The following is a 25,847-nucleotide window of genomic DNA, read 5'->3' as shown; positions in this document are numbered from 1 at the left end:
TAGGATCTGTCAAATTAGATAAATGTACCCATAATAAAATCTGTGAGTTGTCTCTCTTTAGCTTGGTAACGTCCCTTTCAAATGAACATGGAAGAACATGCAGATGAAGTCAAATCTCCGTTGACTGGTTTGTGACCAATGGGACAGACTTTCCAGGAATCCTTTCACCTGCCAGCTGCAGGAACTATTTCCCACGTGATACTGAAATTCATACAGTAAGATGAGTGCCTGTTCTTTGCTTGAAAGTCAGAACATTGTAATTGTTTTGAAGATTAATTTGTTCCATTCCAATCATCATTACTTTCCTATCTATTTCTTTGTTGATTATTTAGTGGAATATTTTCTTGATACTCAGTCTGACCACTGCAGTTTGATTAATGTTTTTACGAAAAGTAGGATAAATATAAGTAGAGATTTCTTTAAAAGGAATACGGTTGAGTAGAGTGGAGAGAGAAAGATTTTATATAGTGCAAGAAATTGATAACAAAATTGACTACAGGAAATACTGATCTCTCTACGTTGTGGGTCAGTTCTTAAAACATTTGGTGCAATTTATTGCAGTTTATAGCAATTGCTGTTCTCATGCTAAGCATCATTGGCATAGGTGATTATCTGATGGAACTTCAGAGTTTCTGGATTTCCAAAGTCTTGACTCTAGTATTTTTTTTCATAATTATTGTTTCAAAGAAACAGCTTCAAGGAGCAGGGTCTCTCTGTCTCTATCTAAAAGATGGCCTGGGTATGCTTTCCTTTGTGTCCTGTATTCCCACTAGATTCGTTGATCTTTCCTTGGTTGACCACAGAGATCTTCTAGTTCCAACATGTGAGTTTCTATACGGACCTACAGAGGGATGGGGAACATCCCCACCCTATCCTGCCATACATGGTCAGGATAAAGAACTGTATTAACAGTTAGTAGGCATGTTGAGTTACAGCAGTTGAAGACATACTTTAGCCATATATGTAGAAAGTTTAAAGCATCACACATTCTCTTCTCACTATAGCTTTGCTTTAATGTTAACAAATGCATCATTTAATTGATAATAGCTGGTGTTCAAAGCTACCATTCAGGGCTTATCTGCACTTTATTATTACTGTTTTTTTCTGTTTTCACTCCTCAAGTAGCAACTGCCAGGTGGAAATGTAAAAGTAAATAAAATAATAGATTGTACCTGCAAATACATGTGGAGCATGTTTACAAATATGGAAATGACTGCTGGACTGCTGGCAGTTGGTTAATGAAAAGTCAAACTCTTTGGTAAACACAAGTATTTACCATTTTGAAAAAGCATTGTAAGTTTGGAGGAAGGAGCACCTTTGTGTTAGTATTATCTGTAGCTTTTGGGAAGAAAAATAAGATACACAGTGTTGTTTACATTTTGTTTCAGTCACACAGTGATCAGACATGAGTCAAACCCTTTTAAACATATTTTCCTGACTACAATGTACTGTTTCAAAGGGTTGAAGATATTAAATATATCTTATATATATATATATATATAATATATATATTAAAGATATTTCATGAAGTTCTTATTTCATGGCACAGTTACAAGTAGATATTTCCTTCTTCATTTTCATAATGTCCTTCCTCTTCTCACTGAATTAAAATGGTGCCCTCTAGAAAAACAGGGAAGAAAATATCTTGCTGTAGAAATGGGCTATGCACAAGCACTTAGACAAAATCTGTCACATAGAAAATACAGGATCCACAGCAACAAATCATGTCCAGAAGAAATTGGTATAAATAAAATAGATAAATTTATTTATAAAATTAGGGAATAGGGAAGATAAAATTAGGGAAACATTTGCAAGGGTAGCCTACCAGAGACAAGGAGGTGTAAATGAATAGAGTTCTTTTAAACTTTTCCCTAGTAGTGCTATTATTGTTATTACTATTACTATGACTACTAGTACTAATACTACTATTACTACTACTACTACTAAGTTCTATCCTGGAGTGCTTATGCCTTGAAGTATAACAGTTCTATCCTGGAGTGCTTATGCCTTGAAGTATAATAACTCTTCAGAAAAAGATAGAGAACAATCTAGATTTTAGCAATACTTTCATGTAGTTTTAAAGTTGTTGCTTATGTTCGTAGTGGCAGAAATCTGCAGACTCTGAGGGAAAGTGTCAGCAAGAGTTTGCGAGAACATAGGTATATGTCTGGGTAGTATGGAATGTGAAGTCATGCAATAGGTTTTCAGAACTGTCACTGCCCAGAAGATCCACATGCATGTGTACTAGGGGCTGAAATCTATTGCATCAACAAGGGCAAAATTACAAAGAACCATAACAAAAAGTTTTAGATAGTAGTTTTTTTAATAGAAAGAAATTATGTAGGTATTTATATGAGGAAAAGCTGCTAATGTTCTGCTTGGGCTGACAGGGATAATAAGGGTGGTAACAGTTCTAAGCACCATTCATAGATTGGGGTTGAGTCTCGCTAGGAAGTGAAGGAGTAATGTAACTTGGGCAGACCCATAGGAAAGAAGAACAAAAATCTTAACAGAGACAGGGAACCAGAGAGAAGGGAATGTACACGAACAAAGCAAAAACTCCAGGTTAAAACAGCTAGGTGTCGGAATTAGCAGTATCCATGAGAGTGAGAAGTATCTATGGGAAAATGTGAAAGAAGATGAAGGGCAAAAGAGGGAACAGAATGCAGAAGTGGGCTGTGAATCAGCAGCACAGAATGACCAGAGCAATATGTGAGAAGGGATAAAATAGTAGAAATTAGTGGTTTGATGTAAGGAACACTTTCAGCAGAATGGGGCCAATGGACTAGAAGATGCTTATAATGGCTAAATCATAGGTTTTGCAGAGTACTATTACAGCATTTTGACAGTGCTCAATACAGACAAAACTGAACTTTCTTTGCTTTCTAAATTGCAGGTAATGCCATTAATTAAAAGTCTTTTTTTATAGAAAGGGGCTAAGATGCTTATATGTTCCTTTCAAACAACCATCTTCTCCCAAATCTGAATCTCTTTCTCTGTAATTTTAGCCTGAAATGATAAAGATTTGAATATTTATTTATTTATGAAAACATATCTGTGATTTTTATCTTGTCTGTTCACCTTGTTTTCTGTATCTTATTATTTCTGTATAACTTTTGACGCTGTTATTCTTCCATCAAGTGCAAATGCACTTCATCCTCAGAAGAACTGTAGATTAGACAAATAATTTTCTCTATGAAAAAGCAGAATTGAAGATGCAAAATTAAGTTTCGTTAAAAGTTCATGTACAGAGTGAGTTCTTGATTTCTAAACACTGAAAGTGGATATTTCATATGGAATTCAGCGAATAGTTTCTCTTCAGTTCTTTTAAGCATATAATGATTCTTGTGTTGCATAAGTGTTGGAATTATTGGCTCCCCTGCCATGCCTTAGCTGATGTCCTGTGGTTCACCTGGCTTGATTCATGCTAGCAATCTCCAAATCCAACAACAGTGCCCAAGTTTCAAGCAAAACAGGTAATATTTTTTTTCTAGTTAGCGCACTTTGCTTGTCTATTATGGGGAAAAAAAAAACAAAAACAAACAAACAAAAAACCTAAACCATAATGAAAAAGAAAAACAGTTCTGTACACTGCTAGGCTAGAAATACTATGAGAAGCTGTTGATGTATGGGGCAAGAACTGTCAAATCAGAAGGCACATCCCCTTAGTGAGTCATGGAGATTTGTTGATTAAAAAAACATTTAAGTACATGTTAATGAAATGTTTTGTTTCACTGTGAGCCTTTTATTATACCAAACCACTAGAAGTTTTCTGCACTTTTCTGAAGTCCTGCAGTAAAATATGAAGTGTTGGGAGCAACTTCTTGAAGATGCATTCTCTACTTAACCCAGTTCTGCTTGAGAATCTAAAAAAGAATCTAATCTGTATGAATGTTATCTGAGAGAAGTGAAAAAAAAACCAACCACATTCCTCTTTCAAACTGTTTTGATGTACTTCTATCACATCATTCCTTCCTCATCTCTCTTACAAGCTGAAGTATCTTATTTAAAATGTCCTCAGATGAAGGAATTCCTATTGGTAATCTTTCTATTACCCTACACTCTTCCTTTACAGGTTCCATCATACCTTTTTGGCGATGAAAAGTACTGGATGTAGTGTTCTAAATGTCTGCCCACCATGCATTTAACACGGTAATATAATGATGTTTCCTGGTTTGTTTGCTACACCTTTTCAGTTAATTCCCTTCCCTAATAATAGTTTCTTCATCTGACAATTGCTGGCCACTGAGCTATCTTTTTTTTCTGAGAACTGTTCGTATGAAGTGATCATAAAATGTACAACTTCACTGAGGAGCTTTTACTGCCTTTTTTATACTTCTCTCTAAACTTACGCTATTGGCCTCAGTTGGGCAGAGTATGAGGCCAGACGGGCCTTACTCAGAAAGGCCATTCTTATGTTATGTTCTTGAGCAGCAGGAGTTAATATATAGGCCGTCAGTATATTACTTTTGTTTTTCCCATGCTTATGGTTTTGCATTTATCAATGTTGCAGTTCAGCTGACAATCCACTTGTTAAAGACTGGAGACCTTTTGGAAGTCTCTATCATAGCTCCCTGGGAGACTACCTTAGTAAAATTCCTCCAGAGTGTAACTGGCCTTTTATTCTTGGTCATTTACCCTGTCATTTCAAAAATAATTTATTTATGCAAGGACTTTCTCTTCTTATGTGTAGTAGGTTTGGTTCTTTAAGAGTCTAGCAAAGGAACATCTTCAGATCCTTTTGTATCAACCTTCTCCTTGAAGGTTGATACCTTTTCTCCGCTGCATGCTGCACCTTGAGTACTGCGTCCAGTTTTGGGCCCCTCACTGTAAGAAAGACATCGAGGCCCCGGAGCATGTCCAGAAGAGGGCAACAAAGCTGATGAGGGGTCTGGAGCACAGGCCTTATGAAGAGCAGCTGAAGTAGCTGGGATTGTTCAGTCTAGAGAAGAGGAGGCTCAGGGGAGACCTTATTGCTCTCTATAACTACCTGAAGGGAGGTTGTAGTGAGCTGGGGGTCAGCCTCTTCTCTCGGGTGACTAGTGCTAGGACTAGAGGGAATGGCTTCAAGCTGCGTCAGGGAAGATTCAGGCTGGACATTAGGAAATACTGCTTCTCTGAAAGGGTGGTCAGGCACTGGAATGGGCTGCTCAGAGAGGTGGTGGAGTCACCGAGCCTGGTGGTGTTCAAAGAGCGTTTGGATGTTGTGTTGAGGGACATGGTTTAGCGAGAACCATTGGTGAAGGGCGAATGGTTGGACTGGATGATCCTGTGGGTCTTTTCCAACCTTAGCGATTCTATGATTCTCCACCTGTTTTTTTTTTTGCTCTTTCAGAGAACTTCAATCTGTGAGACCTGATTCCTAGTACAAAATTAAATTCTACACCTACTTGTTGTTTTAGATTTGTATCTAATTCCATGCTTTCTTCTAGATCCAACCACTTTATCTAGCATGAAAATTGTCATCTGCAGTTTCCAGTTTCTCTGAGATCTTTCCAAAAGTTGAAACATTTTCAGTGCCAAAGCTAATGTAGCTAAACTACAACTTGCAGAGCATAGATTTTTATGGACATATGGATGAGTTCAGTCTGGGCTGGTCTGTTCAGGAACTCTGTGCTGACTCTCAGCCTTGAAGCCACTCTTAAACAGATTCCACTCTGCAGAGAAAGACTGCAAAATGGAATTCTTATGTATAATGGACAATAACACACACCAATCATTTAACTAGTTTGTTATTGTCTTATCTTTTTTTATTTTTCCTGAACATTTTGAACATCACTGGTGACCACTGGCTGGCCTTCTAGTTCTGTGCTGAGAAAGAGGTGTGTTGTTTGGGTTTTGGTTTTTTTTTTTTTTTTTCTTTCCATAATTTTCATGCTTTTAAAAGATTACTTCCTTAATCGTTTTGACTTTCCTTATTGTTGTTTGATGTTTAAATATTTAATTTATTCTCTTTCTCATTTCTCTTATTTGGACAAAGCTTCTATTTTCAGTGGAACACCTCCTTTAAAACTATTCTTTGACATATCCACGTGTGAGGTTGGGGTAAGAACACTTCTAAAATCTTTTTGCTGAGTACTGTGCTTTCGCTGTGATGTCTTTTAAGTTTCCGTTCTGTTTACAAGCACCTTATTCTTCCACTGCCACTTTTATTTTGGCTTTAATGGGCTTATTTATTTCTATGCAGTTCCCTATTTCCAGACTCAGTGCTGCAGTTTCTTTTTTGCTCTTACTGGGAGGTTGAAGATTACCTTGTTACTATAGGATGCTTCTTTGACAAAGACTTCATGAGCAGAGTTCGTGCTCATCCAAGACTACACCGAGGTTACTGTCTTTTTCTGTGGGGAGTCTTGACCAGAATTTTCATCAGTGTCAGTGTTTGATCTTTTTGCTGATGCCAACATTCTGCTTCAGGTAGTGAGAAAAGCCAAAGGCCTCTGGACTGGTTTCTTGTCTAAACAGAGGTTGCACGTGAAACAGCTCTGTTGTAGTGTGCAGTCAGTCTGGTCATGTGAAAATGACTTGGAAGATGATGGTTGTCCAAACAGCCCCAGCTGATTTATATCCTCTCATAGCTGTGAACTGATACTCTTCAGTAGTTGCTTTGCTAGCCATGATTATGATGTAGCACATGGGCATGACGCATATGATGAATACTGAAGATACATGTACAAGCTGCATGTAGTCCAAGAGCCATAAACTATTCCTCCTGACTTTAGAGGTAAGCTTTTTTGTCCTTGGGACACACTTGTGGCTGTGGCCATCGATGAAATGCATTTTTGTATCCCTGCAGGCCAGTAGCAATTTTTAGCCCTTTGAAATGTGAAGGATATTGTGACTCCTTTACTGATAGATCTGTTCTTGGATTGTCCCCTGGCTTGGATTATTCTGTGGTAGATAAAAAATATGACTTTTTATAGGGCTGTGAGTTCCCTAAATCAGGAAATATCTTTTCTGAATAATTGGACATCACTTAATAGGCATCACTGCAAATGCATTAATAGTGTAACACCCTCTACTTCATCCTTTTGACCTCATCTACATCATGTATATTTATTCTTTCCCTGATAAAAACATTAACCTCTTATCTTGCCTTAGGTTCACATATTCATTCACTATTTGAGAAAACAGAGAGAGAGGAAGGAAGGAAGGAATGTAGAGGGAGAGGGAGAGAGGGAGGGATAAAGGAAGAGAGGAGCTTTTAGCATTCTGTAGCTGAGCTGCCTGATGTAATGTGTTAGAGGATATAGGTGCCAGTAATGTGCAAAGAGCTTGAAAAATGACCAGACAGTGCCAAACCCACAGTGCATGTTGTCAAGAGGGCTAACAGTATAATAAATCAACCTGTCTCGTGTCAAGGGTCAGGTGGTTTGATGTTCAAAGCTTTTCGGCCAGCCTGATCCAGCCAGGCAGATGCTATTCATTTCTGAGCCTCCAGCACTATTATGATACTGGGATCACCATAAAGAAGTGCCAGCCCTGTGGTTCTTTGGTCTTTAAGTCAAGATCCCAAAGGGGAAAATTATCCAGGAGAAGAGAGCAAAGTGCTGCTTAGTTTCAAACCTTATGCTTTCCTCATAATTATTTTTTCAAAGCAGCACTGAGAAAAGCATGGAAAACCATGTCAGATGGATTTTTCCTATGCTTTCTGTATAGGACAGTGATGCTTAACCTTTTCTTATCTGAGCAAGCCATATGGGCCCACCGTGATGGGTGGGGACAACTGGCTCTGCCTTCCTCTGTTCATGTGACCATGTACCTACTCAAAAGAAATGTCATATTTTGAGTAAGTGGAGGATGTGAAGCACAATATAATTAAACGATCCACTCCAGTCACAGCTACTGTACCTTCCTTCCGTGATGTTTAGAGGGGCTAGAGGGAGGAGACCCTGCCTCTGGCCTGCCAAGCTAGAAGGAGGGTCTTTCCACATGTGTCTTACACTGTGTCTGCAGGGCTGGATGAGTGCAGGGAATCTGCTGTAGGCATTGCAGGCCAATCTGAAACTTACATGTTCAGGATCTTTAATTAGCTTTGTTAGTTGGGAATATGCAAGGAGAAAGGTTAAAGCAGCAAATCAGGCTAATTACAGGCAGGAGGTCCCAGGAGTTCAGATCAAGTGATCTTCCCTGGCCCTAAGAGGGAAGCAGTTAACACTGTACTGTCTCTGCCAGTGCCACAGGGCTGCTGTTTTCCCAGTCTTTGGGCTTTAAGAGTGGTAACTCCTGCTTCCTTCAGAACGCCACACATCTGCAACTGTAAAACTGGGGGCTCTATAGGCACCAACACAGTGTCCCAAATTATCATAGAATGGCTTGGGTTTAAAAGGACTCATCTCTTAGCAAATTCATTTCTAATAGCCTCTTCCCATTGTTGTAGAAACACTTCTGCACATTTTCCCCCTCTCCAGCTACATCATCAGTGCACTGTTATTTCTAGTGTTATATAAATTAGAGTCCAAAATATTGAAACTAAAATGTCATGGGGGAAGTTGGGTTAAAGGAGGCAGCTGAGGTACTGAAACATCCAAGTGTCAGAGGCAAACTGACATGAGGACCAATAACATGGAGCAAAAATGCTGGTAGACATGTTACACAGCAAGTGATTTTGTAGCAGATAACAAATTCTAGAAGAGTAGTTGGGTGAATTCTGTATCAGCAGATACAGAGGAAATTTCAATGATAATCTGTTGTTGTCCAAAGAGCAAGCAAAAATAAAACACATCAGATACCCAAAAGAAAATCAGAACTCCAACCCAAAGAATCCAAAACAATGAATACCCATCAAAACTATAAAACAATTAGATTCAAACAGTGTCTACAGGGAAGATTTGGTGCGAGTCTTAAATGGTAGTAGACTGAATTTGGTTAGTTTGTTTCCAGGATTTTTCTCAGAGATTTGTTAACTCCTATGTTGGAGGGTTATTTTGCTCAGAGGAACAAATGTGGGTATGATGTAAGTCATAACCATATGTATTTTGTTTTATCATTTCATATATCCTGCGTGGATATTAATTCCACTGCATGTTTCTACTTTTTTTTTTTCTTCCAGAAAATAACTCCCCTCACCAAGCCCCGATGAGTACAGTGGTTGTCTTTTCTCAAAAAGGAATAAGTCACAATGATTCTATTTTTTTTTTTGTGTGTGTGTTGTTGTTTTTTGTTTGTTTGGTTGGTTGGTTTTTTTTACATACCCAAATCCTGTGAAGGACTTCACCAAATGAAGGTCAGCAGTTGTTGAAGTACTAGTCTGGCAGTAGCCAGAGTCTCCTGCATCAACAACATGGAACTAAGTCAACTTTTACTAGCTCCTTTCCCCATCCACAGACTGCATGATAATGCTTGAAGCCTTTATAAATGTATTTGGGCAATGTATAAAATGTCATTTGTATGAGTAAGTGATTATCAGCAGAGTGCCTCTCTGAAGGATCGAAGTGTGAGACAAAAGACAAAATACAGATTTGATCAGTTCATGACTATATGTACATAGTTAAGATTTACAATATAAAGATTATTTTTTCAAATTATAATGCCTGTCAAATTATAATACTGTCACCGTTAAGAGTTTCTGAAAATCCCACCTACATATTCCGGTAGGAAATTATGCAAAGGCAAAGTGTTATGACAGGGAAGACTGCTCTATCTGCAGTAGTTTTAGGCAATGTAATAATAAAAATAGAACAATAGATTGTATCAATAGAGCAAAGAAACAAACAGTGAAGGCAGAGGTCAGAAAGGACCACTTGATGTAAAAATAAAATATATTCTTCAGCTATAGCAGTTAAATCAGTACTTGTGATAGCAGAGTTGGACTGTATTATCAAGTCAAACTCAGACAGTGAGCAAGGGTATCATCTCAGAGACTCAAGGGGAAAACTATGGATTAGAACATGGAAAGAAAATATAAGGGAAGAAAATATTCAAGGTGTGAAAAACTATTTCTGCCAGTGGTTAACTGAGGTGAAATTTTTTGAGGTTTCCATCCTTCCCATTGAAATTTGAGGCCGTCACTACATGATATGTTGTCTTTGGCAGCAAAGCTGGCTAGAAAGTTCCCGAGATCCACTGCCATTTCATTGCTACATGTGTTTGTTAATAAATGCTTATGTCTCTGCGCTGCTGACAGGTGACTCAGATGGTATGCAGTCAAAACAGCCATTCAAAACTTTTCAGTCTGAAAAAACAAAGGCTCTCTGACCTGAACCAGTTTAGAATTTGAGGTAGTGTTGTAGGCCACAACACGAGCTTCAGTGATGAACCAGGATAGCATCTGGTAACGACAGGAGATTTGTGCAATCTTCCTCTTCAGTAGTTCCACTCATACAGGTATATTTATAGTCTTTGGGATAACAAATCTCGTGCATCCTGAAAGTAAATGCATAGTCCCCATCGAGTAATAAAAGTACTTGTTTGTATATAGGGAAATATATTGACTGTAAGCAATTTTTACTTGGTAAGGGGGGAATTGCCACCAATAAAAAAGAATTTATTCAAGATTCCTCTCATGTCAGGTTGATCAGCTTCACAGAATGAAAGTGTTTTGTTGTTTCTTTCAGAAAATGCATGTGTGCATGTTCAACCTGATATAGAATAACAGAATAAGAAAAGTAAGAGACATTTAAGTTTTCAAAATGCTCTCAACTATTATTATAGCTAGTACAATAAATATTCCAGTGTTCTGAATAAACCTAATACAGCTGTTCTTCCATTCAATTTGTGCTTGTTGTAGCTATGCTTACTTAAGCTATCATAAAACAAAATACAAATGCTAATTAATTAAGGGTTGTACATTACAACTATTGACAGTTGTTATGGTTCTTAATGTAGTAGCTGTGGGTAGTGTTTTCTAGATCTACAAGAAGGGAGTGATTGCCATCAAGCAACCTAAAACTAAGCATGGACTCTGCAGCACCTTGTACACAGTCAGGCAAAAGAACATGAGGATTTTCAGGGCTATTCGACAGCTGAGATAAAGTAAAGAATAAAATCACCACAAGAATTCTTAAAAATGCATTAGAGCTATTTCCTACAGTATTTTAATGGTCTTATGATTTTCTTGATCATTTTATTTAAATATTTTAGTGCAATTTGTTTTAGTTTGTTTTTCATGCTCCTAATCCTTTCAAGATCAGGTGCTGAGCAATGAGGATAATTGGGGATTAGTGGCTGGCTGCTGGTATTAACGCACTGAGTTATAATGAGACATCTGCAATATTTTTCCAGTGAGTAACAGCCAGTTGACCCTGTAGACCATGGGTAACGAAGAGCAGAACTGCGCATTTTGTGGCCGTCAGCAGCAATGTGGGGGTGGTATTGTACCCAGTGTATATAAAGATAAAATATTTTTCCATTCCTCTATGGTCTTGTCTTACCAAATTATTCAGGGAGCTGTTTGCCCAAGCAGCCTTTTACTGCACATTGTGTGGCGCACTCCAAACAGCAATTATTTATGTGATTTAGTACAATAAACAGATATTTTTGTTACTGAGCAATGTTATGATTTGCTACAACAAAGCAAAAACTTGCAGGTTTCTGCCCAGTCTAGGGAAGGGAAAGTTTGGTGACTATGGGGTTTTCCCATCTTTCTCTCATTATGCCCTTGTTTTCCACAGGAAAGTGACCCAGAGCAGAGGGATAAAATAACCTTTGTATCCTCTTGTACCTGAACAGCATGAGCTGGTCTGGGGAACGGTCAGCTCTGCCCTTCAGACTTCAATTGCATCCGGCCATGTATGCTATGCAGGTTTCTTGTTCACTGGGTGATCTTGAAGTGGCCTTGCTAAAAGCTCTCTCTGCCATTTCCAAAGGAGATAAATCTACCTAGAGCCCTGGGAAGCAGAATTGCTCTTCTTTTTGAAGGTGAGAACCTGACCTGAAGATCTCAGAGGCCTCTTCAAACAGATGGTGCTGATTTTTCAGAGACAGAGCTGCAGCTCCTGAGGCAATGCAGTGCTGCGCAGTCCTAGCATCCTGTGGTACCCAGTCCCAGCACATAGATTCACAGGGTCCATGCTTAGGTCCACAGGGAAGAAAGTTTGCTCACTGAGCCAGGCTCACTGAAAGAGTGACAGAAGAGGAAATATGTGTGAATTTAGCCAGGCATGTCCTTGCCTTTAGGAAACAGAGAAACCTCTAAGAATAAGTGCTAGAGGTTTGTGGTGGCAAAAAGTAAAAGACTGGTAGAGATTTAGATGAACCAACAGGTAGAGATTTATAGAAAGTGATCATTCATATATGCTCATTTGTTCACCCACAAGTTTTCTTGGGGGAGATTTTGATTCATTTTCTTTTCTTATTGATTTGTGTATTTATGGAATTTTAATAATGTAAGGTCTTATTTAAAATAAAAGCTACAGAAAGTTTTGTAAACTTAATTAACTAGTTCATACCCTTGGAATGTCAAAAACATGTTTAAGATATGTAAGTACTGGTACATGCTGATTGATCATATAGTTTTCCTCCAGACCCTAATTTCTCAAAAATATTGAGAATGTCAATATCAATAGATAATGAACATTTATCTTTTCTATTAATTTTTTCAGGATTGCAAAGTGTGTTTTGGATCTTTTTTTTTTTTTTTTTTTTGAACCTCTCATCACATGTTCCTGTCAATTACCATTTCCTTGGCAGTGAAGGACCAGTGGTGAACTGGCAATGATCATGACAGTGCCCCTCATTACTCCAGCCCTCAGCACATGATCCCAGGCGACATGCACTCTATGCTCTGCTGAGGAAGATCACAGCGATCTTGATATGATGGCACAGGTACAACTTTTCAAGTGTTCTTTTCAGAGGATGGTAGTTCTCCTTGTGGCAGCTCTTGTGGTGTCATCATTGTTTTTGGTTGGTATGGGAACAGAACCAGAACCTTTTAAGTGCTTTTCTGAAATGATTTTGGTTTGTGATGAAAAATTCTTGGGTTTTCAAACTGGGTTGTCTCTCCCATAAGAGCTGACCGATAGCCTTGAGTTGAGTCTTGAATCCCTCACTAATTAAAACTTCACCAAACAGGTGTGTTTTCCATACAATGGAATTTAAGCTCTGTAAAAAGCAGCATATTTTGATGAGATTTAATGTCATGGAAATTATCTGACCAGCTCTAGATGCATACTTTAGGTATGCGTAGATAGTTTTGATTGCCTAGGAAGAACCACCTAGTAGACAGAGAGGATTTGGCAAAAGCAATTATATTTTATCTCAGTTCAGCTTCAAATCGTTTGTGGGGATCCAAGATCATGCTTTGGTAAAACAAACAGATATGGCCCAAACTGCAGCAAGAAACTGAACTGTAAAAGACAAACACATCTATGTATTGTTTGTGTTGCAGTGAAAATTAGTATTACACTGCTAGAGAATTCTGTCCATTCCTGTAACAAGTGAAAAAGGGAGAGAATTATAGGACATCATATTCTGAGGAGCAATGTGACTAGTGAGGCAGAACTTGATCCACAATTGCCACGTTACAACCTGATAATACACTATCAATTCTGCACGATACCGATCCAGGACAGTGCTTCATAATCTGAGCAATTACTTCAAACGATTCAGCAGAGCCCCAAGATCTACTGTATCGAAAGCAGCAGAAAGATCCATCAGCAGGAGTACTGTAATTTAACTTGAATCAGCAGCTGGTGATAAATCATTTGTGACCTTAAGTAAAGCAATCCCAGGACTCTGGTACTCCCTGAAGCCAAACTGAAACTTCTCATATAATCCATTCCCTGACAGAATTGCTAGTAGTAAAAGGGCAACCACTTGCTTCAGTCCTTCCCTTCCTTACATCCCAGAAAAGAGTGCTAGTTCAGTTATCGCCAGGTCTAACAGAATCCTGCAATGTAAGATAGGGGAAGCTTTTACCATTTCTGCTAACAAAGAACAGCTGCAAATTTCAGCAGACTGGGAGACTTGCAGCAAGCAAAGAGTCATTAACCGTGTTAGCTATAAATGAAATAAAGCACTGAAAGAGTGTCCGCAAGCAGCCATATGGGCCAAGAGTCAAAACTAGGAGTAATGGAGCATGATTGCTTTCCCAACTGTGTGATCTCAGCAAGAAGCAAATACAAATGTATAACACTTGCAGATACAGGCTCTGGTAGCATAATTACCAGCCACAGCACTGAACAGTCGCAGCTGATTAGAAATTCACTCTGTACTTGCTGAATTCCTCACAGTAGGCAGCTGAAAGATTGTGCACAAGGAGTGATTTGTGGTTCAAAATATGATCAATAGCACAAAATAAGGCTTCAGGTCTGTTTTTCCTCATTAATAACAGGACAAGAATACATAGACTTGGCTGGATCAAAAGCAATGTGCTGAGACTCTACATCATCTTGGTGCTTCAGGAGACTAATTTCTGGACTAAACAGTCTTTGAAATGATTCCACATCACGAGCTTCCGTCCCCACCTTAGTCAAGTCCTGTGATCACCAAGGCAGACAAAGACAAGCACAGAAAACTGAGGACAAATCAGGAGCTTCACAGACTGTTTTTAATTGGGAGGAAACAAAAGAAAAAATATCACAATTTGTACAAGATGGTGAGATGGACTCATTTTATGAGTAATAAAATAAACTTTGGTTCTCATTTATTCTAATTGTCCTGAAAGATCTTCTAGAGGCAAACATGAGAGACACAAGACAAATTACAAAATTTTCATCCCTATCACACAATTTGTCATGTTACAGATATCAGCAAAGAACTAACTTGACTCTGCCTTTAACGCAGGTCATCTTCTAGAAGTCATCTTATTATGCTACAGTTTTTAAGTTGGGCTGCCCAAATAGTCTCAATATTTTACTGGTATTGAAGGAAAAAAATCTCATGCTAAATATAGTGGAAACAAAGCAAAGAAATAGAGAATAATAATAAAAAAAATACCACCAGTCCCAAAGAGTCACTGATTTTATACTGATTGCATCTAGACTGACTTTTAATGGTCTGAGTCCAGGATTCCATTAGTGTTTAATAAATGATGGTAATGATATCCTACCTAAACAATGCACACAGAGCTCCCATTGACTTCAACATGAGTTCTCGGTGCAGACTGATGGCAGGATATTCCTGTGACAGAGATGAATTTTCCATTAGAACAAAATGAGGAAGACCTGTCTCAGTCAGCAGAATTCACAGCAACAAGAAATATTCCTTGGGGGCTCAGTGAAAGATGGCCATCCTGAGTGGTGGAAAGTAAATTGGGTGGGAAACTGTGAGGCATACTTGGACAGTTGTAAAACCAATTAAAACCATCATGCAGTTATATTGATGTTTAATTTGTATCATCTGGAAACCACAACTTCCTTTCTCATCACACCATGGGGGAAATTGCTGTTCTTTTTTATATGAAGGCAAAGAGTGCATTTAATATTGGGATAGAAGAGAGAGTGTGTACGTCTAGTACTATGTCTTGATTACCAACTTTCACTCAGAATAGGGAAAGGAAAAATGAAATGCTGTTAGTTATAAACAATGGAGAACCATTACCCATACAGAAATTTGGGCAACGACACAAAGAATTCAGCTGAACGTTTTCCTTCAAGGATTTTGTTAAAAATACAGTCAATGAGTTGATGTGAAGTCAGCTTTGCATGTGGCAGAGAGGCAGCTAAGTACAACAGGGGCAGAGAGAAACCTCTTTTGGCATTGCTTTTATTGTGAAAAAGGGATATATTTTCTGCAAAAAAAAATAATTTTGATTTTGTTATCAATTTCTTCTCTTGGAAGACTATATGTTTCACTTGAATATTTGGGTCAAAAACACAAAACTTTCAACCTTTTCTAAGGTATTCACTGAAGGGAAAAGGAAAAGGAGTTAATATAAGAAAACACAAGTAATTCAATTACTTTTTTTGATAGATGTTTAATAACAATAGATTGATGCTAAATGAACATGTATATTTCCAGGAGCAAATATGTAATTTTTGGAATGCATCTTAGAAAAACAGGATGTATTTGGCTGGGGAAATACCTTTGCTTTTTATGATATATTAATGATCTTAGCAAAAAACATCATGTCTTAGAATAGATGATTAAAAGGATGAAGAAAACCAGCATCTGAGTGAAAAATCAAAGGCAAAAGTAATTGTAAGTAAGATGGATAGCCAGAAAAATATCTCTTCCTTCCCCATTAAGTTGTTATGCACTAGCAATGCATACTACAGGATCAGGATAATTAGGAAATCCCATTATTTTGTAAAAACCATTTTTGGATGGGCAGAACTGAGGTATCTATCTAATAAGTGTGGATTTTTTAAATGCAAAACTGTCAGTTCATGTCTCTACAGTGGTGCAAATTAGGCACCCAAAATCCAGAGTGGCTTTTCAGAATTTTGATCTGGATTTCACTCCAAGCTCCTGGAGAATTGTACTTTTTATTTAGTAAGATTCTCAGCTTTTATTGCTCTAAGAAGTGATCTTGACAATTTTCTTTTTCCACTCACATTATGGCTTTTACATGGCCTAGTGCAAAGAATATAAATATTGCTTGAGCTACTTATAGGTGCAAATGGAAATGTGAAAATATTTATGGCTGAAATGAAAGTATAATCTGTATTGCTTAATTATGATAATCCAGGGAAATTATTCTCACATAATGCCCTATAAAGCAGTAAAAGGAAAAATAGCTAGCTGCTCTTTTTTGTTGCTTGCTTCAGATAGGTCCAGGTAAGATGTTAGTAAACTTGCATTTCATGTTGACTATCTTGTTTAAGCTGTATGTTGTAAAAGTATAGTACTCTAAATTACAATTTCTATTGCTTGCGAAGTGCTGGGAGAAGGCATAGATTTCAGTGTAATATCATTCAAACTAATCTCTGAATCTGTAGGAATTCTTGTTTACTTATTTGTAATTATTTAACATCTGTTGACTTTAGGGTCATAAAGTTAGTTTATAGAGTTTAAGAAAGTTTTAAACAGAACCAGAAGTTATTGCTAGTCCTTCTGGCTGCGAAGTTATCTTCTTAATATAAAGAATCACTACAGCTAAGTTTATGGAGTATGTGGAACTCATTAAATTTTTTGTAAATATCAATAGATTAGTCTTGCCTAATGTGAAATTTGGAAATGTATGCATTTATTGTCAATTCTTACTTTCAAGTAAGACAGAGATGGAGAAAATAAAGTATTATGGCTTATAGAATCTACAAGGTATTTCATCAGGCTTACATAGCAGGAAGGATTGCCAACTGTAAGGCTTCAAAGGACTTTCTGAAAAACAAAACAACACAACAAACATGCTTTACTAACAACAAAAAAAGATGCAGTGTGTCTTTCCATGGTGCTCTGTTTTACCCTGTTGGATAGCTAACAGGAGAGGCAAGCAGTAAATTTTCATATGGCTGGTGATTCCAAATAGCTCTATCTCATTGCTGCTTAGATATCCAAATGACAGCTGACTCCCCTGACAGTCCCAGTTTTAGGGACTTGGACAGGAGTTCCTCTCTTCCACTTGGTTGTGTACTCCCATGGTTCTTGGAGAGACTCAGTATCTTCAGTACTTCTAACACTGTGCCAGAAGTAGCTGAAGCTGGCAAAATGATTCACAAGCTACTGAGGGAAAGAAGTCAGACACAGACAACATAGACTTTATTTCCTTAGGAGACCAGCTGAAATCAACTCTATCTTCAATCCCAGATGAAAAGTGGTGATGGCTCCTAAGGCTGAATATGAGCTCCTTGAAGAAAACTGACACTTCCTCTTTCCAGACTAAATGCTGTGGTGGTGCTGTCTCTCAGCCATTTCAAACTGACTTGAAACCACACTGCTCCTGAGAGCCTTTTCTTCCCTCTGCTGCTTCACCTGCACTGGTTCTCTATATGTTTCTTTGGTGGCTGATCTCACTGAGAACTGTACATGCCAATCATCAAACTATAGAAGTGAGAATGAGCTGGCAATGGCTTCTCACTTTGCAAATTATTTTGCTTTGTTTTAAAAATGTGTGGATTAAAGTATTATTTTGAAGTTAGCTGTCTTATGGGACTGCTTTTTGTAACTTCAAAAAGAATAAAGATCTGGCAGTTTGGCATTTGGAAGAAAACAATGAGTTACCCTTTCTGTAGTTTCAGAAAGGGGTACAGGCCTAATTTATCTTCCTTTGTGCACAGTGGAAGAGCCTGTAGAACTACTGTACTGAAAGGACATTGACTTCAGGGCATGGTGAATTGTGCCCTAAATGATTATAGAGTCTCTGACCAAAATTCCAATCTCTGTTGCATGGATATTAATTTGAGAATATCTCCACTTCTTTCAGTAACCATTCTGGCTGTAGAAGTGAGAGACTGAAAAAAGTCGAGTGAGTCTCTGGTATTCTCAATCTCACTGAACACAGAAACCACTGGCTGATGGCACTGGTGGTGCCTCTGTCCAGGTCCTCACTCCTTCCCAGAGAAAGTAAGTGGCCTCAGAGTGAATTTTGGTGAAATCTATCCAAAATACAATCTAAATGCAGCCCTCCTCTCATTCCTTCAGTATTGTATTTTATCCTCCTGATAGGTATTTAGCTTTAAGACAGTGCTGTCTGACGAAGGTCAAAGAACCTGCTTAGTTTTACTGTGTGTATGTATGATTTGGCTACATCTTGTTTTTAAAACTCCTGTACTGTATCATCGTTATGGTTTTACTTCAGGACAACCACTGTGCATTTATTAAATGTACGTGATGAAACCAGTGCTGTAGACAATTCAGAGTTGTGTGACCCTTCAGATATTTTTTGTCCAGACAGTTCATGTCATCCTGTGACGTCTTCCACCTGATTTTCTGTATGTATGTCATGCATTGGCTGGGATAGAGTTAATTTTCTTTGTAGAGGCTTGTATGGGATGCTGTCGTGCTGCCCTATCAGTAAGGAGCTAGGGGTACACAAGAAGCTAGGAGGGGGCAGAACCAGGAGAGCTGACCTAAACTGGCCAAAGTGCACTAGTGGAAGTGGCAGAATGTCTGCCTGGTGATGCAAAGTAATGAATGAAATCCTTGTTTTACTTTGCTTTTGTATGCAACTTCTATTTTCCCTGGGAAATTGTCTTTATGTCAGCCCATGAGTTATAGTCATGATAGATTCATAGTCATTCTAGAGTCACTATAGAGATATAAGAGTCAAGAAGTCATCATAGAGTAATCAACGAGATGTAATGTAGTTAAAGATTAATGATGAGTCATCATAGAATCACAGAGTCATTGCTGAATAGCCATAGATTCCTCATAATGTCATAATGTCGTCATAGTGTCACTGATTCATCATAGAGTAATAGAGTGGTCATGGACTGGTCTTTTACCTTCTCCATTCTCTCCATGTCCCATTTGCAGAGAGCAAGTTAGTGACTGCATGGTGCTGAGCTGCCTGCTGGGCTTAAACCACAGCACAACTTCTGGACAGAAGAGAAAGATTATTTACCTTTGCTCATTTTATGTCCTGTAAGTGTCTGTTTGCAGTTCCAATTTCAGATGTGTGCCAGATGCCATGCAGAAGCAGCAGGGACTTTGGAGGGATGCCACAGCTGCAGAGTTGCAGGTGGTTTTCCCACTTCTGGAGTTTGGAGCAGGTGCTCATCTTGCCTTTCCCTGGGCTTCACAGATCTGAGAGATCTGCATGGGAAGTCTCTTCTGAAATTGGAAGAAAATTGTGGTTTATCTGAAAGGAAATACATTGTTATTACATTCTGCTTGAACCAGCTAATTTTAGCTGTGTGGGCTAGAGTGAAACCTTTTTGAAGAGCTGGGGCATAGTACTATAATAACATTTACAATTTCTTTTCCTTGATTTGTATCTAAGAAACATATTTATTACATAAACTCCTGCTACTTTCTCATAGCAATACTACAGCTACATTTGCAGTAGCAGCTCTGCTGGTACATTACTGCAATTATAATAAATTATTGAAGTGTAAACCTAAATATATACCTAGACTACTCTTTCAATTTTAATTCTAATTTAAATATTTTATATAGTTTTCCAATAGATTTTTCAATGATGGTTAGTAATTTCACCATCACAGCAAATACAATTTTGTTTTGAAAGGTACTTTTGGAAATTGTACCTGGGTTTTTAATTATTTAAGTCAAAGAAAGAAGTTAGGATTGTCTACCTTTAATATGTCAACAGGATAAAAGAGAAATTGTATTTATATCAAGGAAGTTATGCTAAGCTCAATCATAAATTTGATAATTTAAAGAGGTCGAGGCTAGAGGCATTTCTGAGGTTATGAACATCTGATCTTAAATATGGAGATGAACTTCTGTGGTTAAAACTTCTGTATTGACTGGCTATGGAGATGAACTTCTGTGGCTAGAACTACTGTATTGACTGGCTAAACTCTAAATTGGAATAGCAGTAGAAAAATAATTGTTGTTACTTGTCTTTTGAGCCCTACTTCTTACCTTCCTCATTTTTTCTTATCAGACAATGTATGTGCTTTGCTTTAATATTCCTTGTCCTTTGCCATGTTTTTATGGTAACATTAGTAACTGTTATCATTTACTAGTCAAATGGTGAAGAGAGGTGATAATGTAGTGCCAGAAGTTTATGTAAATCAAAGAGAAGTTATTTTTGTTGTTTTCATTTTTTACTTTTGTTGTTGTTGTTGTTGTTGTTGTTCTGTTTTTAAGAACCTTTACCTGCTGAGTGGTGCATTTCATTAGTAACCACTAGCCCATCACAGAGGGTCCGTTTCCATCACAGGCTTGAGAAGGGAAGCGGCAGGTCTCTGCTTGCCTCTCTCAACTTCTTTTGTTCTACCAACAGCAAATTCCAGGTAAGTATGAAGCAGAACAAACAAACAAACAAACAAATAAAAAAACCCTACAGAATTTAGAATTACGTGAAAACAGTAGTTAAAGCAAAATAAAATGCAAAATCGAATTTCTGTGAAGACATGAAATCTAAAAGTTTTCATGGATTTTCAGACACAATCTAGTGGAGAAAAAGAATAGTTTTGTTTAAATTCTGATACCTGCCACAAGGCAGACTCAATAGTACAAGTTTTCTTTCAAATTAAGTAATGTTTGGTGTATAAATTAAAGGTTGGCAACTGCTAAGTATAAGAATTACAATGTCTGTCTTTGTGGAAACTAGGTTTAACAGGTGTGCCTTTTAATATGAATAACTATCATTATTTGACAACTAAATAGTTGTTTTAATATGTGGTTATTAATTTCATATGTAAAACTTTTTTTGCTTGAACTCATTGGTTTCACAACTCTTTATTTTTCAAAACTTTCTGTACAAAATGATAAATGATAGGATAGCAGAGGGAAACAGCTTTGCAGTTTGGTGGAACTTCAAACTTATTCCACAGTATAAACCAACACTTCTTGAAGATATGATAGAGGACACAGGATTAGAGTGCTCGGACTGTAGAAGCAGTGGTCTCCTGACCTTGGTCTGTTAAGGGACTTGGATTTCCATGGCTATGTTATAACTAGTATGCTAATCTTTATTGTCTTCTCTCTCACTTTTATCAGAAATTCTGTTCTGGAGCCAAGAAACCTTTTCCATGAAAGTTTCCTCTGAACTAGTACACTCCTGTGAAAAGTTACAATTTCAATATATTTACATTTTTCAGAGTTGATGAGAGCTACCTGTGATTACATACGTATAATATCAAGTACCATGTAACTAGTACATTAAGTAGCTGAGTATTCACATAGTTGTTAGCTACAATTTTATTTTATTATATATTGATGTATTTCTTCTTAATACTAACTTACATGTGATGTATTACTTAATAGAACTCATATCTAAAATTCAGTACATTTATGGGGAACAGGCTATCAGTAATCCTCAAGCTAAAGCTACTTAAATGTGACTATACTGAATCTGACTCATTCTGCAAAAGGAAACAGTCACTCTTCCCCAACTTCAGTTATGCTAGAGGTGAGTTAGTGAAAAAAAAAATCTTCAACAAATACAGTTAGCAACACTGTTATGTCAGCGTAAATTTTGTTCCTTTTCCATTAACATTCTGTATATATTTGTCCTTTAATGTTCAGCTCCAAAATTGGATAGCACATTTCCTGGGAGGATTTTTATGCTCATTAATCGTAACGTTGACCTTAACAACTGAAGGTTTCCAGTCATTTGTTTATAGACAAATTTACAAAGGTATTACAATGCTTAACTGTGAATGCTAAATCTCAACAAGCATGATACGTAAAACCAAAGATAAAGTGGTTAAATGGCACTAAGAAAAGGCTTTGATGGAATCAAAGGGAATTCTTATTACCTCATTTAGGTGGATGCTTTTGTTGAAATGATGATGACAGAATCAAACTATATATTTTGTTCATTAACAGTGTTATTTGTAGTTATCCCTTTAATTCTATAAAATAGTTTTTTGAATTATTTTGATGAGGAATTATATGAAAACTAAGCAGATGCTCCTCTTTCTCTACATGCTATACATATCTTAGTTCAGAGGATGTTCAGGCCAATACTGCAGGAGGGCTCTTGAAAAATAGATGCTCAGAGACTCAATCTGGCTGCAGTATTATGCCAAAAAGGAATGTAATATACTCATTTTTTGTTTTAACCCTTCTCTTTGCCTTCTATTTTCCCTATATAATATCAATCTTGCACAAGCAAATTACACGAGAATCTCTTGTATCAATACTATCTGCTTTAAGATATACTGCGTATTACCTTAAAATTGTATGCAATTGGAGTCAACTTTTTTTTAAAAGAAATTGCTTTTCCTCTCATTGCGCATTGATTTCTGTATTACTTTTATTCTGGTGCAGGTACCAGACATGCAGGAGAGCTGCATCTTTAAATAAATGGCTTTTTTTTTTTTTTTCAGGTCATCATCAAGAGGAATGGGGACCACTGTGAAAAGAAAAGTGAGTGTTGAAGGGGGCGTTCATGGATTCTAGAAGTCCTTCCTAGTGCAGTGACCTTGGTCTAATAATTTTGTACTTGGATAGTTTGTTTAATTTTTGAAGTGCATGGAAATAAATAGACCCATATGCTGCAGCCATGAGCACAGTAAATATCAAGAGCAAAAACACATCTCTCACATATCTTCCTGAAGTCCCATTCACCTTTTTACCTCAGACCAAAAAAAGCAGCCCCCCAGCTCTACTAATTCCCTCAAACACAGAAGCTCTCAAATTAGAGCCCTGGATGCCAACTCTGCTAAAAGTTTCCTGGTGACCCAGTTGCAATGGGTGATAGGCCTCCACAGGCTTTCAAGTAAAATGTGATCATTTCTTGCCGATCCTTGTGTTCTCAGCACTATCCAATTAACGGCGGACCTCAACCAGCTAGGACCTCCAGCAGTATTATTGCTAACCCAAATGGCCACCTGCTGGTAAGGTCTCCCTGTTTCCCTCTTCACTCTAACTGCTCTCATTGTTTATTCATAGAGTCAAAGATTAAAGCCAGAAAGGACCACTGTGATCATCTAACCTCTAATCAGAAACCTTTCCAATTTTTCAACCTTCTCATTCACTTCACTCATCCACCTGACATTACATGTAGATGCAGAATACAGTTTACAGAGACCTCCTTTATTTTTCAACACACTTCAGTCTGGTTCAGATAACCAGATTTCATGCTCATCTACCTCTGTAACATATTTTACAGGACTGATCTCTACTCTCCAGCCCAATTTTGAGCTCTGCCTCAGATCCCAGTAGTCCCATTGTGAAAACTCAATTGTTTAAGAAGCATAGAGATCCTGGTACTAGAATTCAGAATAAACCAGTTCCTTTGATCTGTTCATAAATTGTTTGGTCTTACATCTGCAAACTAAGAAAAACTGTCACCTTGACATTTTCAGGCAGCCTTTGTCCTCTCTCCCCTCCTTACTGTTTTGGTTGATTTTTTTTCCAACAGAACAATGTCATTGTTAGTGTCAAAAATGAAATGTATTTCAGCGATATCTGGGTTTCCTAGTGATGGGTATCCAGACTGAGGCAAGACATGAAGCTAATCGGAAGCCTAAGTGCCTGCAGAACAAAATGACAGACCTTGATCTTTCCCTGCTGTCCTAATGGAGACATAGATATAACTCAGAGGAGACCAGTGAAGAACAGTTATATGGGTTCAAAATGTTTCTAGAAACACAAAACACATGCCTAATTTTGTTAGGCTAAATCTACCTTGGATAACATTCACTATGTAGATAGTCAGGCATTACTGATCTCAGTATGACATTTTAAAGACATAAAAAGTATTCTTCAGATCTGATTTTTGTGGTCAAAGTAACCGAACGTTAGAGAAATCATAGCAGTTGTTAGTGTACTAGTATGTTTTACTGTCTCTGACAATCTCAGGCAAATTGAGAGTTGAGCTGAAACAAACTCAGGAGTTTTTCAAGAAAAGTGGATCTTTACAAGCTGAGATATTTGCTGTCATAAAAAGAGAGAGAATCACATGTAAAATGAAAATCAATTATTTAGCTGAAATAAATTCTTAATCTAAGAAAATTATTTTTTCAGAGAGATGGAACATGAGTCCACAAAATATCCCTGCCACCACTGGGATTAAAAAAACAACGACAAAATCACACAGAGTATCAGGAAAACACCTTCTGGTTCAGTAAGTGGGCAGAAGAAATGACAGAGATGTTTTACAAACTACAGGGATGGGGTAGTTGTGTCTGGTATTTTAACTCATGATGGTATATTGGTAACACATTTCATCTGTATTTTCAAGTATGGGTCCTGGTTTTTTTAGGGGTAGATGTATAAGTATTTCCTCTTCCTTAATCTGTGTTGTTCCCAATAAAGAGGACCCTGAATCACAGGGAGACACACGTCAGCTAGAATGGTGAGTCAAACTAAGCTCTGAAAGACAAGAGATCAGTTAAGCTTGTGGCCAAACTTTCCTTCTGGATACCTACAGGTAGGCACCTCCCCATAAGTGTGTGCATTCTTCCACTTGATCTTTTTGAGCTGTTTTAATTTCCCTACTGAATGTACATGAAAACCAACTGTGTAATTCCAGTTACCTCAATTATCTTTCTGGGACTGGATGATCAAAGTGTCTTTTGACCTGGAATTATTTAATGTGGATTTTAACTCTAGCCTGTGTGTCTTTCCGTGTTTAATTTTCAATTACTTGAATTTCTGGTATTGTCTTATGCTTTTACATCCATTCCAGATGTTCCTCAAGCTTTTTTTTCTGTCCTCTTCTCAGATGAGATGTCATCACTACTACAATAAGACTATAAGGTTCCCAATCTTCCTTTGATTAAGCAAAATTTTGCCTCTACTTCTTAGAATCATAGTATCAGGAAATGGCTTGGATTGGAAGAGACCTCAAGAATCATCAGGTTCCAACCCCCTGCTGCAGAGCTGGAGAGCTGTCACCCACTAGATCAAGTACTAGATTAGGCTGCCCAGAGCCCCATTCAACCTGGCTTTGAACACCTCCAAGGGCAGGGCATCCACAACCTGTTCTGGGCAACCTGTTCCATCACCTCAGCATTCTCTCAGTAAAAAAATTTCCCCCTGACATCTAATCTTAATCTCTCTTTGTTTAGTTTAAAACCATTTCCCATTGTTCTATCACTATCTACCCATGTAAAAAGTTGATTCCCCTCATGTTTTTAAAGTCCCTTTAGATACTGGAAGGCCGCAATGAGGTCTCCCTGCAGCCTTCTCCAGGCTGAACAAGCCCAGCTCCTTTAGCCTGTCTTCACAGGAGAGGTGCTCCAGCGCCCTGATCATCCTCATGGCCCTCCTCTAAACTCTCGCCAAAAGCTCCGTATCTTTCTTGTTTAGGGGTCCCAGACCTGAATGAATGGGGCCTAATGGTGACAGAGTAGAGAGGTTCAATCCCCTTCCTTGCCCTGCTGACCGCCCCTCTTCTGATGGAACCCAGGATACTGTTGGTCTTCTACGCTGCGAGCACACAGTGC

The 25,847-nt window shown here is 37.9% G+C and overlaps 1 long non-coding RNA gene across 4 annotated transcripts in view; it reads left to right on the top strand.

Annotated features, from left to right (window-relative positions):
• The window catches only part of LOC107053144, a 188,994-nt gene that overhangs the window by 82,587 nt on the left and 80,560 nt on the right, over positions 1 to 25,847 (top strand). For 2 of the 4 annotated variants that reach the window (XR_006938739.1, XR_005858530.2), the window contains 7 exons: positions 62 to 4,152; positions 5,981 to 11,856; positions 12,628 to 12,762; positions 14,270 to 18,381; positions 19,294 to 19,401; positions 20,593 to 20,738; positions 22,782 to 22,821. This is a non-coding gene — a long non-coding RNA (uncharacterized LOC107053144). Of the gene's footprint in view, positions 1 to 61; positions 4,153 to 5,980; positions 11,857 to 12,627; positions 12,763 to 14,269; positions 18,382 to 19,293; positions 19,402 to 20,592; positions 20,739 to 21,752; positions 21,860 to 22,781; positions 22,822 to 23,213; positions 24,388 to 25,847 lie in introns of those variants that run through there. The other 2 variants (XR_005858532.2, XR_005858531.2) reach the window with 2 other exon arrangements.

Source organism: Gallus gallus, chromosome 3, assembly GCF_016699485.2.
Source record: "Gallus gallus isolate bGalGal1 chromosome 3, bGalGal1.mat.broiler.GRCg7b, whole genome shotgun sequence".
Lineage (NCBI taxonomy): Eukaryota > Metazoa > Chordata > Aves > Galliformes > Phasianidae > Gallus > Gallus gallus.
Note: the sequence above shows the minus strand (reverse complement) of the source record. Positions and strands in the feature narration are given on the sequence as shown.